Here is a 17958-nt window from a genome sequence, read left to right as displayed (position 1 = left end):
ACAAGGGAGCCTATAAATAAATACAGCTGTGAGCCGACAAAGGCTTCTGACAAATGATGTTTATTGAATTTCTCACGTGTGGTCCAGTTTGAATCCAATGATGGGGTTTGCTAAGTTTTCAAAAGTGTATTTTGTGCCAAGGCTAGGATTCCCCTCTGTTGGGCAGAATAGGGAGCTTTCTGGATAGCTGAGTAAGAGAGAGGAATAGGGAGAGAGACGATTTTTTTTCAGTGAAGCTGAGCTTATGATATTAACTTTGGACTAACCAATCCAGGATCTAGTGCCTGTTGTTTACCCAAGAGGTTTTATGAGAGAAAGCGATCATATCACTGCAAAGTGCTGGCTGAAACGTGAACACCCCCTCCCCCTAGTAATTAATCCTGAAATCATTGTCCTATAAATGCAGTCATTCATATCTAGATTTAAGTGTATGTTATTGTAGCACTCAAAATTAGTGATCAGTGATGTAGGTATGGCCTGTTGTGGTGGGGGTTGTATGGATGAGAAAATAGAAAGCCTCTGTCCCAAAGAGTTTGGAGTCTTCCACTTGAGCCGAAGTTCCAGGTCTGCTGGGTGCATAAAGTTGGTTGGATCTGACCCATAGCCACCATGGGAGCTCTATTCAGGTAAATTGACAAAGCATTAATTACTTCAAAGGAGAGCTAATGAGGCAATAAACCACAAGGGTGAAACTCAAATGGTTTATAGTACCATTAGTAGGCTGAAATGGAATTATAATTAGAGCAGGGCAAACGATTCATAGTCCACAATTTATCCAATGGATTTAGTGCTTGTTTCTGTTCATGAATTATGCACAAGTAGACATATTTTAGGAATGTATTCATTGTTTGAAATTGCTCAGCAACCACTTTATATGGAGACGTTTCTGCCTATAGGGTGATCCTTGCACAGGTTGCTTCTGTTTCTCTCTGCTTATTTGCTTGGGGACTGTGTGCATATATTTGTGTTCTACAGTGTGTCACTGAAATACTATGGTGCTTCTACTTCCTGAAATGTTATTTAAAAAAAAAAAAACACAAGTAATTGTTCTTGGATATGCAGCAATTGCCTAAACTTGTTAGAGAAACCTTTCTTGATCTTTAGGGTTTTTTTGCTATTGTTTTGCTTAAGGAGCAGTCCCTTTGCAAATTGCCGTGCAGGAGAGAAGTAATCTCAGCAATATTTGCTCAAGCATCCATCTAAAAAATTATAAAACTTCTATGTCCGAAGAAGAGTGTGATTCAGAAATGATGAAACGGGTACGGGAGAGCTTTATTCCATTGTTCAGATCCTGACTTGAGTTAGGTGCAGAATAATTCACACAAGCTTTTCAGAGTAAGTCTTATCTCAAGGTTTAAGGTGTTTAGGGTGAGCTCCTAAAATTCTTCAGATTGGATCTCTTCCAATTTGCATTAAATACTTGTATTACACAAGGGATATTCCCATGTTGTGGGATATTTTTCCTGTATCTGCTATGATGAATTTGGAATTACTTACACAGGGGAATGATGTTGATGAGAGGGGATGTAATGTTTGGAGGTGGCAGTGTTCACGCACTGATGCTCCTTGTCCCTGGATGATGTTTGTGTGTTTATCTTGCTGCTTGTAGACTAGTGTGTAGCAGGCCTGATGACATCCAGCTCCTTTTCAGGCAAAAAATATAGGTAGTACTTCCTAGTCCCTAAACTATCCATTAAGATGTACTGATGTGTCAGCTTTTCAGTCAAAATGTCTTGGGGCCACTTCGTTTTTCCATTTACAGTCCTGTTCTCTTCTATGCAGGCCTGTTCAGAAGAGTCAGAGGTAAGCCACAAACCTGTATCTTCTTCTGAAGTTGCTGTGTACGCTTGTCTTTTAATCAGGCATTTACTTCTGTGCATCTCAGGTGACTGACAAGCTGAGGTTGTTGGGGTGGAGGTGCTTTGTGCTGCCCAGTGGTCGCCTGGCTCCACATTTGCCTTCCTGAATAAATCATGCATTCTCCTTTTTGTATGACATGTTTAGTTCCATGATTTAAGAGCTTTAACATATAGCTCTTGTTTGTTCTTGCTTTTGTTAATAACTAATCATGAATTATCCATGAATGGGCTAATTAGGCATTAACCGTATATTATATACCAACCAAAGGATCAAATCTTTCACAGACATCTATGTAGGTAGTAACTACTTGAAATATCCCTGGGCTAGGAATGTCTGCGTGTATTAGGGAAGATCTTGCAAATTCTGGCCTGCAGGGTAGTCACAACATAGCTCAAAAATCAAAACAAGTCTTACATGGAATGAATGCCTTATAGGGAAAAAAGTCAGGATCCCAAATGATGCAAGTGGTGAAATATGGATCAAAAATGTGGTGACATATCCTTTCAGAAGGGGCAAGATTATTGGAAATTATTTTTGTTTTCAGTGTAAAATTTTGAATGGAACTCAGGTAGAAAGAAGTAAGGAACAGAAAGACTGCCCATATGCTAGAAGATTTTGTAGATTCTGATAAAAAGATTTTATCAAAAAAAAGAGGCAGAGAAATACTTCAGAACAGCTTATAATATTCTGGGTAACTGAATGCTCTTCCGCCATGGTAGTTTAAGATTTCTGTGTGCATCAAACACGTGCCTGAATGCAGTAGAGTAATGAGGAAAACCATCAGTGTAGAAGTGAAGTGAACAGAAACTCAAGAAAAGGGTACCAGAGGTGGCTTATGTGGAGTTTGACGCAGATACCCATGTTGCAAATACCACAGAACCAGGATTAAGTTATGTCTAGGTGGAATGTCATGTTGGTGTTGTCAGTGAGATGAGCAGTAGTTCATCGATGTTCTTCTGTGTGCCAATCTAATTCTGGTTCTGATGCCTGACCCCAGGGAACCTCATACGCTTCTGTCTGCCTTCTGTTGCCTCTCTCAGGAAGTCAGTGGCATCTCTTCAGCCTGCCTTTATGAAACATTTTCTTGGGTAGCTGATACTGATGGGTCTCAATGACATTACAAAACCCAGTGTCTTGGTCCAGTAGCACTTTCGAGTTTCAAAGCTTTCTACCTGTCTAGCTGCACACCAAAAGCATGACTTGGTCTGTCCCCACTTCAGACATTTTGTATCATGTTTTGTGTGTGACCCAGCAGAACCCAGTTCCAGCTCTGAGTCAGTGTACAGTAAAATAACAAAGTTGTCATTTAGATGTTTGAATTAAAAAGATTGTGGAGTCTGTTTCTACCAAATGACTTTTTTTCCCCATCAAATATTAATAAAGCTTGGCTGTTTGTTTTTTTTTTTTGCAGAAGAAAAATATCAAGAGGCATAAATCTATATTAAAGACTAAGTGCCTACCAAATGGAACTTTGTGCACATTTGCTGTGGTTTCTCGCTTTCTTTTTACTCAAGTGTTACAGAGGAAAGCCAGCAAAAACCACAGAGCAACTATTTTCTCTCTTCCATCTCTTAGCTCTTAAATTTTAGTTTGAATGCTGCTGTTTTCTATAGCATGCATTTCTGGATGCCTGACTTAAGTACAGATGCCATGATGCATGATGAAAGCCAAAGGGTTAATCTTCTAGGGACTTGAGACTAATGGCCCAGTAATGTTCACCCAAGAGGGAATTGTGGCTGTTTTGGAGCTCAATCTTAGTCACTTTATAATCATCTGGAAATTCCCACTACAACTTTGGGGGCAGTAGGAGTAGCCCTTAATAAGGGACAGCAATGCTTAATGTTCATGTGCTGTGTCTTGGATCAAAACCTTGTACCTACCTCCCCTCTTTCTGCTACTGCAGTAATCAGCTGTAGTTTTGCTTGATGTGTCTGCCGCAGTCAGATTTTCAGCACAGCTCTGCATACGTGTGCCTTTCGGTTCCTTTCTATCTCCGAAATCAGGGTTGAAAATGTCAGTGCAAGTTGTAGGCACTGATGTCCAGCAACACCATCAACAGCAATGCTTAATGGCTTGTGTGCTGCTCTGTTTGTGCTGCGGTCATACAGCCTCTGGCACCAGGACCCACTTCTTATTGAGATTTACTTTCTTGTCTTCCAGTGTTCATGTGGCTTAATTTCTTGGTTTCAAGAGCTTTAAACACTACAGCTTGTGTGCCCTGATGCTGGCATTGCTGGAAACGCTTCAGTGAGCAATCCATAGCTACGTTACATCTCTGCAGAGATGTTTCAGCTGTTAGTGATGAAACCCTTGCAGCCTTAGCTCCTGAAACCTCCTGTTGCAGGTCTGTATGTAGCAGAAATTCAAAGAGGCTTGTAGCTCTTTCAGCATAATCTTAATTTTTTCCCTGAAGCTGTTATTTGCAGCTCTCCCTTCTCTGTCCTGTTTATTATATATGCATGAGAGTGCGTCTTACTGTTGTGAGCATTATGTTTGTGATACCTGAGTGTTGCTATATATATATGGAGATTTACATATATAGAGATGCAAATATGTATACGTATGCATTCTGACAAGTCATGGGAGGTATAACTATGCTTCTGAGCATGGTTTGTGAGCAACACGTAAGCATGCACCTGGAAGAGTCTGCAGAGGTCTGTATGTGTCACATAGGTGAACGTGCCTGTTGGATTCATCGCTCCGATGTTTGTTGCTGTAAGAATTCTGACTTAAATCCAAATTCTCTTGTGCAAGTGCTTTGGATTTTGGGTCTCCACCCCTTGCTAATGTGGTCTACCAATCTTTCTTTTATTGAAAGAAAGAAAAAGAAAGATGGAAGGCAAGAGAGAGAGCGGTGTAAAGGTCAGCTAGCATTGCAGCCTGACGTGGAGATTTATAACCCTCCAAACTCTCCCTCTCTCTGGCAGCATGTCTTTACAGACTCACATTATCTCTATTAATACCAGCCACAAGGTCATTACTCAGGCACTGAGTCTTCCTCCAGCATAAATATTTATACAAGGCTGACCTGCGGCTGCTGCATTTGCCTTTTATTTGATTTCTGCCGCCTTTTGTGTCTGTCAGCTAACGTCTTTAGCTGCTCTGTCTGGGACAGTGGGAGCTGAGAGAGGAGCCAGGGAGGGGTTAAGAAGGGAGTGAAAGAGAAGAGAGGGAAAGAGAGGAGGGGGATGGATAGGAAGTTGATATTTTGTGTGATCCCAGTGGATGGAGACACGATAAACTCTATTTCACACCAGGTGAAATTTTTGAAGAAGTCTGCCTGAATCCCGTTGCAAAATACAGAAAAAAAAAAAAGGTGGAAATTTCCTCTTATCTGCTCAAGAAGATAGGAGTTCAAGAATCCTTTGAGTAGAGAGTCTTGGTTTTGCTGGAGGTTAGTGGGATTTTAGAAGCCCATTTCAGGGAATAAGAGGTTATAGCTTGCACATAGACTTGTGTGGGTGAATATGGAAGTGTGCTGTCTCTATATGCTGCCTGTTCTATCGGGTATGACTTCGTGGATGTACATCTACACTCCCCTCGACACTTACGCTAATACCACCAGCCACAGATGCAGATAACCTCTAGTGGGTGAAAGGGAGCTGAGTGCTCTGTTTCTGAGGGGATATGTGTTCTAAGGAGCAGCCTCAGTATCTGTCCTGTGGGCTTGTGCTCTTCCCTCAGCAGAGTTTTATCTCATCATGGTGGGTCTGTATTAGGAGTTGGGGAACAGGGATGGGAAATTGAGAGAATTGCAGCGCATGCATAAGTAACTTTGTTTTGCTTTCAAGTGTGATACAAGTGCAGAAGCTGAAGTGAGAAATAGTGAGTTTAACCATGTGCATAATGACACAACCTGCCTTAATTCTACCAGCACTTGATACTTAACGGCACTTTTAAGTGCTAACATGTCCCTGTTCCTCCTGAGCTGAAGGTGTTCAGTACTGTGGTAGTGGAGATGCACATAATTAAAACCAAGGAATTTTACTGTAGCAGTGTGTTAGCACTGCCGTAGCATTTATTATGTAGAGTTACTTTAAGCCTGGTAATTTTACCTAATTAATTGTGCTTTTTTTTTTTCTGTTTCCCTAGATATTGGATACTGCTAAAGGTCACAGACTTTGCTAGGTGGTCTGTAGTTTGGACCTAGGATAGCAAAGGCTACAATCCATTGATATTTTCTGTTGTTGAAGAAATACTGTTCAGTGTTTGCACAGAATTTCCCCAACACCCTTTCAGTTCTTGGTCAAAATAGGTAAAATTAGGCTAACTTAATCACAGCCTTTCAGATACATTTCTGTACTGTCTGAAAGATTTCTTAATTTCATTCTTTTCTCCTCCTTTTGAGGGTTTGAGGAACATAAATTCTGCCAACCATCAGGATGCAAATCCTGCTCAGTGCTACTGTGATGATTGGAGAGGTTTGCTGCAGAGAGAGGGTGAGGGCACTTAAGCTAACATGTTGTCTTCTGTCATTACTGTAAGCAAGGATTTTTGAACTTGAATCCCAGACAAACATCCCTTTGTGTGGTCTTGGTCTTCCAGCCTGACTGAATTGACTGAACTAATTGCTTAGTTTTATTTCTGAGACACTTTTGGGTTTTATTGTGTGCAGCTGCCTACCCCTCCTTCCTGAATACACAGATCTTCGCTTCAAGTCTTTGAACTGTCTTGTCAGTGATGTGGAAGTGGCTTATTACAAGAATCGCTTCCTTCCCTTATCCCACCTGAGGATATTTTTCCTTCATACTATTGATTCCAAAATATTCCAGTTGCTGTCTGACTTACTACTGTCACTAATGTTTAGTTTCTGTAGCTAGGCTAATACTGGTGGGGAAAAAGGGTGTGGGACTATTTCTGGCATCTTTGTGCCGAGGTCTGAAGGTGAACAAGGGTATGAAACCTCATGCTCGTGCCTCTCCTTCCTGACCTGCCTGAGAAGCAGTGGGGAAGGGAAGGGGCTGAATGGTCCTCTTTTCCTCATGCCTATGCTCCTGGCACTGACAGGAGATGGGACAGAGGTGGATGGAGCAGAGCTGAGAATGCAGGTAGCAAAGCTAAGATTTTCCTGAGAAAGTAATAGCCATAAATAGTTACTGAATTGTTTTCTTTATGGCCAAACTACCTTTTTGTGACAGAACTGAAGCATCCAAGAGGTTTCCCCAGAAAAACTTTAGAGAGATCCTTCTAATTGGCTCTTCTAGTAAAGAAATGAACCAGGCCAGTCGCTGCTCATTAGCTCATAGCCCTGCAAGGACTTGGTCTGAAGTGCCTTTATGGGAACAGGTTAACTCCTACTAACTGTGATAGACTTGAATGGGTTCATATTTATTGAACAAATTAATGTTGGATTTCTTAGCTACTGTGAAAGGCCCAAGAAACATATATTTTGACCATTGATTTTTGCTAACTCTTTGTCAAACAGTTGGTTTGACTCCTTGTCAAACTGACTTACGAAGTGGATTTTTCTGGATTGAAGAGCATTCATGGATGGAAGGTAGGGAGTTCTGTAGCAGTTCCACTGAAACTAGGGAAAGAAGTTTGAGGAAAAAAATGTATAATGTACACAATGCAGCCTGTCCTACGAATTGTGATATGAAATTCTATTTCTCTTAAGCTGTCTTCACACTTTCCTTTTTTGGTTACTCCTGTCAGAATACCAGTGTACATCCCAAGTACGAAAACAGAAGTTCTTGTTGAGAAGCTTCAGCTGGCGCTGTGAAAGCTCTGATGCTGAGATGGATGTATGCACATGTTGTGTATATATGTATGCATGTGTACTCACGTGCTTGCATACACCCAGTAGTTCTTTGAACATTTTAAGCCAACTATGCCATAGAAAGATGCGCATGACCCTCCCTCCCTTGTCCGTGTCCCAGCTTGTCTGTTGGTGAGGGTGTGTACCGATTTGGAGCAAGGAGTTGATAGGGCTAAAGCTCAGCACTTCTTTTTTTTTCCCTGACTAGCCGTAGCCCAGATGAGTTCCCTTACTTGGTTCACTGTCTTAACATCCATGCCGCATTAGAGGAAGGTGTTAGGGTAACAAGGCAAAGAATGAGGGGAAAGGAGGAAAAGGATGGTGCCATTCTATTTTAGAATTTGCATGGAATTTTCATACCAGCCTGTGAAGCCATGGCGCTGACAAGGAGTTAGTTACTCATTTTGATACGGATGCTATATCTTAAGAGAAGATGTAAAAATGAAATTTCCCAACCATTTCTGATGTTAGAACTTTATAGAGCAAAGCTGTGAAAGCATTTTATTTGGAAATTTTAGTTAATTTGTATTGTGGTTTTAAAAATTCAATACTTCAGAATTTCTAACTGATGATTTAACTGATATAAGCAAACTTTATTTTTTGGTGACTTATTGGATTACATTTTTTCCAGAATTTCAACTTCTCATCTTTTGTTAGGAAGTTGGGGGGAGAGTGGGGGGGTTAGGAAGAAACCTTCCACTTTTTCCAGTTCAGGGGAAAACAGTTTTCTGATCTTCTCTCGTTTGCTTCAGTACCTTTAGTCAAACTGTAACTTCCTGAAGTGTCTGTTCAGATTTGTATGGCTAGAGCCTGAAATGGCTGTGTCTGTGCTATCAGTGTGTCACAGTATCACAGAAGACTGAATTTCAGTGTAGATGAAACTTTGGGTTTAGCTGGTGTGCACAAGTGATCTCTCTGCATAACAACATAGATGTGTGCACGCTCTCAGATAAACATGCATTTGGGTTTAGGTTGAGGATCAGCCTGTCCTTACTTGTACCTATCCTGTATATCTGTCCTTTGGATTTGGCATAGAGACTCTTGGACTCAAGGAGTTTTCCTTGTTGTTTATTTGTTGCATTTTACTTTGTACCTGACTGCCTTATCTCTAAAACCTGAAGCTACTTTTCCTAGGCCAACCTGGGGGTCTTTGCAAGAAACGGTAGTAACTTATTCAGGATTTCTTTCTTCTGGTTTTCTTGTCTGCTTTTATTCCACTAGCTTAAGCAAGCTATTGAGATCCTTCTCTGTCTATCTGACAGTGTGTCAATAGACACTTTTCCTGGAATCAGAAAGCCCATGTCCCGTATGACAGCTTAAAATGGGGAAGGCAGGACTGAATTTCTTACTCACATAACACAGTTTTTAAATTGCACAAGTTGCTCCTGAACTCTGAGTTCAGTGAGGTTAGCAGAGGATTTAGTAAACCTTGAAGGCTGTATGCATCTTTTGAGATTGGGTCTTTACAATAACTGTGTCCAGTTCTTTATTGAATACAGACCTAGGGCTATGTACCATCAGGTTGCAGTTAGAACATTTTTCTTTGGCTTTGCAGTAACGCAGTGTGAGTATGTGATTCAGGTCAGTGGTGTCTGAGGACCTGTGCTCCAGAGCACAAGTTCTCCTATAAGAGGCAGTGAAGAAAATAGTTCTGCCTTGGACTGTTAGGCATGATTTCCCACAAAAGGTTAGCATGAAGCGAACATGGAGAGTTCAGATAACTTCAGTTCTGGTTCACTCTCACAGAATTCTCAGCCAGCAATTTGAGCTGCTAAACGACACCCACCATCTCAACCCCAGTAGGAGATTTGGGCCTCACCTCTCTGTAGAAGGAGTCACATTAAAACTTGGATGGCTTCATGGAGCTATGTGGAGCCTACGTGTGGTAAATACCTTTCTTTAATGGCTTCTGTTGGAGATGGTGATTTGCTGTAGCTCTCAGACGTTTTTCTTTTTCCTTCCTGCTTTGCTGAGATGCCTGGGTTTCAGGTAGCTGATATCATAGTTATTTCCTTTTTCCTTCTTTTTATATTGATAACTTACTGGGTCTAAGCCTGTTAATAGCACAGAACTCTATGCATTTGCTGCTGATTTTTATTAATACTAATAAAATCTAACTGACACTGGTCAGAACAGAGTGAAGGTGGAGGAGGATAGTTATGGAATAGCTAGTTAGTATCTAGATGAGGTAGGTATACTTCAGGTACTTCAAAAAAAATTTTTTTAACTTCATTTGGCTAATTTTTATTATAATGCCGTACTAGTGAATTGTAGTGGCAGGCAAACACTAAAAACTTATACAGTTCAAAACACTAGCTTCATTCCAAATCTCTGTGCAATGAAGCAATTTTCAGTGTCGATATGATGAGAACTAATACTGACTTGTGAGCCAGGAAACATGAGTTCTTAACTCGCCTGTGGTCATACAGCACATTGATTTCCCCTTCTGGTGTCTCAGTGTTTTCATATGTATTATGGTGCTAAGGATACTTACCGGGCTCTATGAAGCCCTTTCTGATCTGCATGTGTTTAGTGCTGTTATGCCTGCACAGCGTGGTCCATTTCTTAACCATATTGCCTCTGTTTAATAAAATAGAAAACATAGAAAAGTGAAAGGATTAAAATATATGAACACAATAAAAATCATGAAAGAAAAGCTTGCAGCCTGGTAGTTAACTGAAACACGGACATTTTGACACTTGGTTTTAATAAAAAGTGAAATTATCCATTTTTTATTATTATTTTTTTAAAGTGACAATTACTGTCCATTTCAGGTAAAATCTTAAAATAAATCTCTCAGAGGCACCAAATAAAACAAACTTCTTGCTCTAAACTCCGCTCTTGACTCTGATGTAATGTGAACCACATGCAGTTGCTGAGGCATACGAGAGTGCACATTATTTGTTTGTGTGCATGTTTGGAGGTGGCGCATATTAAAAAAAATTGAAAGAGGCTGAGCTTATGTTTTTGTGGACAGAACAGGCCTTTAAGTTGTTGAACTTGAGTTCTGTAACGGAGATAAGATGGAAGACAGACAACTTTTCAAGCCACACATTTGGCAGATGGTATCTAGTGGTCTCATAGCAGCAGAAGAAATCGAATATATATCAAGAAGTTTTAAATTAAGACAAAGCCATGAAACTGAATATAGAATCTGTAACAGCTACTAAATGCTTGCTCGTTTGGTGAGAAATGGTGTTCTTTGCAAGGACTTTGAATTGCTACATTAGGGTACCGATATGACAGCAGCTGATGTGCCTGATTGCGCTTGTGGACAAATGGTGATCAGGAAATGCGTCTGCTCAGGACTCAGACATCCGGATTTCCCTACTCCTTCTAGTCACCTGTACAGTTTAGAGTGCTAGGCCTAATATTTCTGAGGCTCAAACTAAAGCACTGCTTCACATGAGCTACAGGGGGTTTCAGTGGGAAGTGGCTGGAAGTTCTCTTTGGTATAACGATGTGAACAAAATCAACAAAACAAAAGTGTTTATATAGTTCATGGATCTTCACTGCCAATCTGGGAAAACGTGTATTTGTAGGGTTAAAGTGGATTTAAGAAGCTTAGTAGCAAATTATGAGAGACTACAGAAGTAGCAGCAAGGGAAGGTGTGCTGTAATAACTCTGTTAGTGAAGTGATTTGGGGAAAGCCATGAGGGCTGAGGTGCGAGCGGTCTGCATCTTCTCAGGAAGACATGCATGGAAGCACCTGTGTCAGGTCTTGGAATCGAGTGCATTGACAGAGCTGCCAATACAGTTCCTTTTCCATATGTTGTGAGCATCTAATTTTCACAACCAAAGACTAGGTCTAAAATGCTGTAACTACTCAGTTCCCCCTATGCTATGAAATGCCATCTTTGCTCAATTACTGGAAAGTCACCCTCCCACAGGGAGCCACAGAGCCATAATGGAGTTGAACACAAACATTTGTTTTGTTTAAAAGCCCTGGTGTAACATTGCTGTGCAAAGTTTGAAATGTCAGTTCCTGTAAATGCTCTGAGCCTGAGACCAACAGTGCAGAAAGCACTGGAAGAACCTGTTGTGGAAACAAGACTTACCAACCTCTTCAATGTTTCATGCTAGCTTCACAATGATCTCTGTGGCTCCCTGCTTCTTCGATGGCTTCTAGCTTTCTGGTTGTGACATCTCTCCTGATGCACTCAGACAGAGGGAATATGCAAAAAGACGACTGCAGCTCTGTGTTCAGGAGATGTCATCTCCAATTGACGTCAGGCAGGGGAGCAGCAATTAAGGCTCTAGCCGACTTTCTGCTCAAGCTCCAGGCATACTGGGGGAGGAGAAGAGAGAAAAAAGGTATAAGGGAAAAGTAAGATAATGGAGAAGGGGAAAGAGAAGGAGACAAAGCAAAAGGTAGAGAGGGGGAGGAAAGGGAAACTAAAATGCAAGAGTGGGAAATAAGAACAGCATGGGACGAGTCAGGAGAAAGATGGGAAAAAAAAAGTGAGAATGTCTTAGAAGGGGAAATGGTAAAGCTTAGAAAGGGGAGTGGTGAAGAGAGAGGAGGCATGAAAGCACTAAAGAAATGAGCATGTGACTACATGAGAGATGAACGAAGGAAAAAGTAATAGAATGAGACAGGTGGCAAGGAAAACAGTGAAAGCAGGAAGGTAAGGGCAACTTGTGCACTTTTAGATATTTGCTGCTGGCTGGCAGGAAGAAGAGCATATTGTCCCAGTCCACCAACTATGGTGCTGGAGGATGCCTTTGTTCCTCAATTCCAGTGAAATGAAAATGTAAATGGGCTGCTGTTCTACAGCTGCTGTCAGTGGGAAAACTTTGCAGAATTGTTAAGTACACGAGCAGGACCCGAGAGGAGGAGAATGTCTTGCAGAGCTATCCCTGCATGTCTGGAAGGCATAAATGCCCTCAGTTCCTTAAACCAAGACATATCCTGGTTAGGCCCAACACTGTATGTAAAGGACTTTATGTTTAAGAAGAGGAACAGATAAAAGATTTCTTTGTGTTCAGCACAAAGGATGCTATTAGACGGGCAAAGGATTTGCATAAAGCAGTAACAGATGATACCTGTCATTCTCCCCTAGGGTCACGGTGCAGCACAGCCACATAATCCAGCAAATTTATGGCATTAATTTCTTTCTACTGATTCATGATGTTGCCTGTGCTAGCCTACCTTGCATTACAAAACAGTCCCAAGTGTACCTTGCTGTGGTTTTGTGCAGAACAGTAGCACTCGAGTATTTTAGGTAGTAAGCCCCAGTTCAGAAGTGCATGTGACAAAAGTTCTGGCGTAACCTTTTGGGTTTGTTTTGGCTGTTTGACCCCAATTCTATAACAACCCTTATCTTGTAATCTTGAGTTTGAGAACTTCTGGTCTTGAGGCTGTACTCAATAGCCACGAACCCCCTTCCTGATCATAGTACCAGCATACAGGAAGAAATAGACCATGTGGGATTTTGTTCCGACTTACGTATCTCACTTTTAGTCTACCTCAAAATTTGCCTTATGCTCCTTTAGAATTAACAGAGAGAATTGAATTGCTTTCAAGAGCAACTAAGATGCATCTAAGACCCCTGTTTCACAATGGCTAGCTCAGAATTAACACTTAAGATTTGGAAAGCTTGGTGACGTGTCTGTCGTCTGCTGTGCCATGACAAAAATCTTGCTAAGTTACCAGAACAGATATAGGGGTCCTGATCAGCCCACTGGGACACTAAAGTGCCAAGAGATACGAGCTTTTGAGACAGCAGTTATGTTTGTTATGAACCCCAAATTTTTTTCCGCTTGATAGCATTATTAGATCTCGTTTATCTTTCCAGTTTTGTTGCTTGAATACTAAGGATTTCCCATCTCCGACAGCTGCTGCATACCTCTGCAGCTTTGTTTGGGGGTTTCTTGTCTTCTTGGCATCACTGCGACTTTCTCTTTTACAGTAACCCAGGTAAACATGATTTTCTATTCTGTAGCTCTTTTGACCTACTTCAGCACTGAAGCCGAATGTCAGATTCTCTGTCCTTTGTCGTCACCTATTTCTGTATGTTGTTATGCTCTTGAGGAATCAAGTGTCTCTGTATCATAATTCTACTTCAGTAGCTGATCTTGGCACAGGTAAAAGGTCAGAGGTGACCACCGTGAGCCACAGGTGGGTCACGCTTCCTTTGCCCCCTCTGGATTCCAGACTGGCTAAAAAAGATCTGAAGATTACAATGACATTTTCTAGAGTATTCTCCGTGCACTAGCTATTAAACCTAGAAATACAATTTGGAACATGAACGTGGATGGGATTATTAAATCTACAAAGTTTAGCTGCAAAGAGTTAGGCTGTTGCCAGAGCTCCATGCTTTAGCTTATTAATAGTTACTAAATTGGGGTGAGAGCTGGCAGAGGGCAAACAGAGTGTGAGATGGAGAGAAGCAAAACCCTTATACATTCGCTATCCTTTTTAGTGTTTTATTTTCCCCATCTGGATTTCCCCCTGCCGAGCAGCAAAATGGGCGTTTAGGCCTGCAAGCAGTGCCAGACAGCTAACTAGGGGCTAGAAGTCAGCCCCTGATGATATTTGGCATCGGTGGGCCTCTTTGTGCCAGCGGTTTAGTGCCAAGAGTAATTGTGATTTACACCCGCTGCCCCTTTGGTGGCAAAATGGTTTTGATTAAGTGCATACCATGTTTATTAAGTCTTGCACAACCGAACACAGGGTCTTGGCTGGGACGCCGTAAAAGGCAGTGAGATTTACACATCTCACTGCAGGATTCATTTAATCTCTTGGGGATTTACTGACCTTCAATTAGAACTGTTAAGTACTGTTTACTTGGTCCCTAAATCATGCAAGGCACAGCTAGAGTTTCTTTTTTGTTTTCATTAGTAATGTTGTGATTAAATGCGGGAGGAGAAGGGAAAAGAACCAAACGCAGTGAGACCCGGTGATCACGTGACCCTAAGGAGAAAGACTTCGAAGGTTTTAAATCAAAATACCGAACAGACCAAACTAACTCATTTTTCCTTAATGATCTCTGATACAGGAGGCCATTGGTTCAACTGAAAGACAAAAAGTTACTTTACAGGAGTCATCGTGTATATATTGAAGGACACTTTCTTCCATGTCTTTGTGGTCACCTAATTCAATGTGTTCAATTCACCTAATTCAACTTAACAGAAGGACAATTTCTAAGTTCAAAGAACTTAGAAACAGGTATTGAAAGAACTGCTCAGGTTGGACATGGGAAACCTATCTGCTTTACTGCCCAAGGTCACTGAAGTTCTCTACAGTTAGGGTACTTCTCTCCGGTTGGCCAAGTAGGAGCAGCCATACTGTGAGGTAGGCTTCTCTGTTCTAGCTGTGCTCCCAGCATGTAGTCACAATTCTTCGTGCTGTATAAGGAGAACCACTTCAGAAAGTCTCCCACGGTTTTAAGGGAAAGATCTTCTGTCCTTCATTGCCACACAGGCAGAACTGTGAGATGGCATAGATAGCTTAAAAATACGAAGGAAGACTGTCTCAGCATTTAAGGCCTGGATTAGTCCTCAATGATGTGCCATTCTGGTTGGTTAACACTGCAGTCACGGTAAGGAAGTTGAAGGATTTTGGTGAGGGGACGTGGCTCAGGTTAGTGGCGAGATTTTCTAAAAATTGTTCATCTTTGTAAATAGCTTCTGGTCTTCCAAAACATAATATTCTTAATAACTTGTTGGCAAATTGTAAGCATCTAGGTGTGAATACTCCAAGTTCAGAAGAGAACTAATTTTGTCTAATTTTTGGTGGATAGTTTGATCATGTGGCATCTTTCTGTGCCCTTAATAGATGAAAACATACAATAGAACTTAGGACCTGATTGCTTGGATGAAATTTGAGTATGACAATCTGAAAATTCCTTTTCCACAAGTTTTCTCTAAACGTCTCTTTAGAACTTGGCTTCTTCTGAGATTTTTCTTGCCAAGAACCTGGCTGGCTGGACTGCTCATGGAAAGTGAACCCCAAAGGAACGTGAACACAGGCAAAATGAATTCATGGGTTGAACAGCCACAGAAAATGTCAAGCATTTGATCAGCTCTCATTAGTAGCTGGTAGCTTGGGCTTCTTGCTTCCTCCTGACTACTCAAATTAATAACCCAACCCTCTATCCTTGTGCTTTCTCTGGCATTATTTCAAGAGCAAGGGAATGAGGTGTGGAGAGGTTCAAGGAAACAGTGAAATGGCACATGCCCTTTTAACTCAGGTTGTAGAAAGTTCACTTGGGACCTAAGTCAGAGACTGAACAGCCGCAACCAGATCTATATAGCGTCTGATCCAGGGCACATGAAGATAATTTTTCACAGATTTTGTCACCGAGCTAAATTGAGAGTTCATTTTATTTAAAGTACCTCAGCTGACCTATGTGTGAATTTTGGATGCTGATTTTTACACAATCCTACTTGGGCAATGACTGTTTATGGATGTGTATGTGCTCAGTGGTAACTAGGTGAATGTAAGGAAATGGTTCTTTAAAGTCCTGCCTGTATTGGTGGCATTAAGTAGGCCAGGGCAAGTGTGAAACTAAAAGGCAAAGAAGAGAGGAGTGGGAAGTCTCAAAAGCGACCATGTTTTTAAAGATAGGTTGTTAGCACCCTATTCACTAATAAAAAAGTATGCATTTTCTGTTCCAATAACCACATCACCTCCTTGTGTTCTGGCAACTTGCCTTAGTTAGGTAAACATGGAATCATTCATCTTAGGGCCCGGACATAGGCTTTACTGACCCTTGTCAAACTTCAGGCTAAATTTGTGACTGCCATTATGGAAACACATGTAAAGCGTGGCAGTTTATAAAAGACAGTGGAGCTGCAGTGGTGAACAACAGTTTGCTGTCAAGTGAATAATGTTGGGAATTGTACTCTTGGAATGACAATCCAAGCGGAAATGAAGTGTGTCCAAGAAGCTCAGCCATTTCCAGTACTTCTGTTGCCTCATTTACAGTGTCCTAACTGAGAAATTGTACGTGGTTTGGTTTGCATGTTTTTCATCCTGTAGGAATACTGCACCCCACTGCAATTACTGTCATGATTTTGTTTTTAAACTGGGCCTTTAAAAGCCCAACAGGCGGGTTTGCAGGGCCTTTCTGCAGTTCTCGGTCCAGCACAGTCTTACTGCACGTGACATGGTGATTTTTGACCAAGCTTCAAATTTTGTGATTGTCACTAGATTCATAAGGGATCAGGACGCACATCCAGGTCCAAATTCATTCAAATACACGAAGTCCTTGTGGCTGTCTCTAATTTTGCTTGTTCTTTTGATCGTAGGCTTGAAGAAAAGATGTTGCAATAAGTGGATGAAGTCAGCTGCGCTATTGGCAAAAGTTATCGGCATAATTAATACAAGCTTGGTGGTAAAGTAGAGAACGACTTGACTGAGCCGGAACAGCAGCGTGGCAGCAATTTCAAAAACGAGCCTCTCTCGCCTGCTTCTCTTTCCACACGCTCGAGCTGCAAAAAGGCAAACTCCGGTGGATTGCAGTGCCAGCTGTCCTTCTGCTGGAGGGGCGGTGAGTGCATTCACACCACGCTGACAGCAGGGCAGGCATTCCTTTGCCTTGCTGCTTGAGATACATTAGGCAGTTCTACAGCCCCCGTAAAGCCTCGGCAGCCTCGGTGCCTGCAGTCGGCCCAGGCTGGCTGCTGTTTGTTGATGAATAGGAGGTGCTAATCTCTTTCTTCCTAAGAGACCTCTTTGTCCAGAAGTGTCAGGATTTAATTGGCTTGTTCACACTTTCTCCAGCAGGGTCTGACTTCTAACACTTCCTCCACAGCCCACCCTGCCCCCACTCTTCGGTTCATGGTGTCAACAGGGCTGAAAGTGTTTCCATTCCTTTACAGTCCTCCACGCCAGCAGCACAACTGGGTGGACTGTTGGGGGTTAGCATGCTGGAAGCTGTTAATCCTAGAGGGTGATTTTTATTTCTGGGGGGAGGGTCTGAAAGGATTTAGGCCTTAGCACTTGAAAGCTTGCAGGGCGTAAAGCACGTTCTGTGAGCAAAACATTAATACTTGACTGGGGGTGGAACAAAAAACTTACAGTTGCAGAAGGATGTAAATCTCTTTGAATTGTACCGAATGCATTTTTTCTCCACATTTGCTCGAGTCTATTATATCCTGACTTGTCTTTCAATCTATTTATTTACAGCGTTATAATAGCACCTACTGTCCCCATTGAAAAATTCAGACTCCACTGCGCTAGGTGCCGGTCTTAAACCTAATGAAAACAAAGTTTCTTTTCCATAGTGATTTTGTCCTCTAAATAAAGGTAAAAATATAATGAATGAAAAAGATGCGTTTCTTGAATGTGTTAGGGAGACTGAGTCATAGAGAGATTCAAATATATTGTTTG

The 17958-nt window shown here is 41.6% G+C and overlaps 1 long non-coding RNA gene across 1 annotated transcript in view; it reads left to right on the top strand.

Moving 5' to 3' along the window:
- The window catches only part of LOC310883752, a 109915-nt gene that overhangs the window by 27174 nt on the left and 64783 nt on the right, over positions 1 to 17958 (top strand). The window contains exon 5 of the long non-coding RNA XR_014573719.1: positions 16875 to 17116. This is a non-coding gene — a long non-coding RNA (uncharacterized lncRNA). The remainder of the gene's footprint in view (positions 1 to 16874; positions 17117 to 17958) is intronic.

The sequence above is a fragment of the Anser anser genome, assembly GCF_964211835.1.
Source record: "Anser anser genome assembly, chromosome: 18".
Lineage (NCBI taxonomy): Eukaryota > Metazoa > Chordata > Aves > Anseriformes > Anatidae > Anser > Anser anser.
This window is presented reverse-complemented; position numbering and strand designations above follow the sequence as displayed.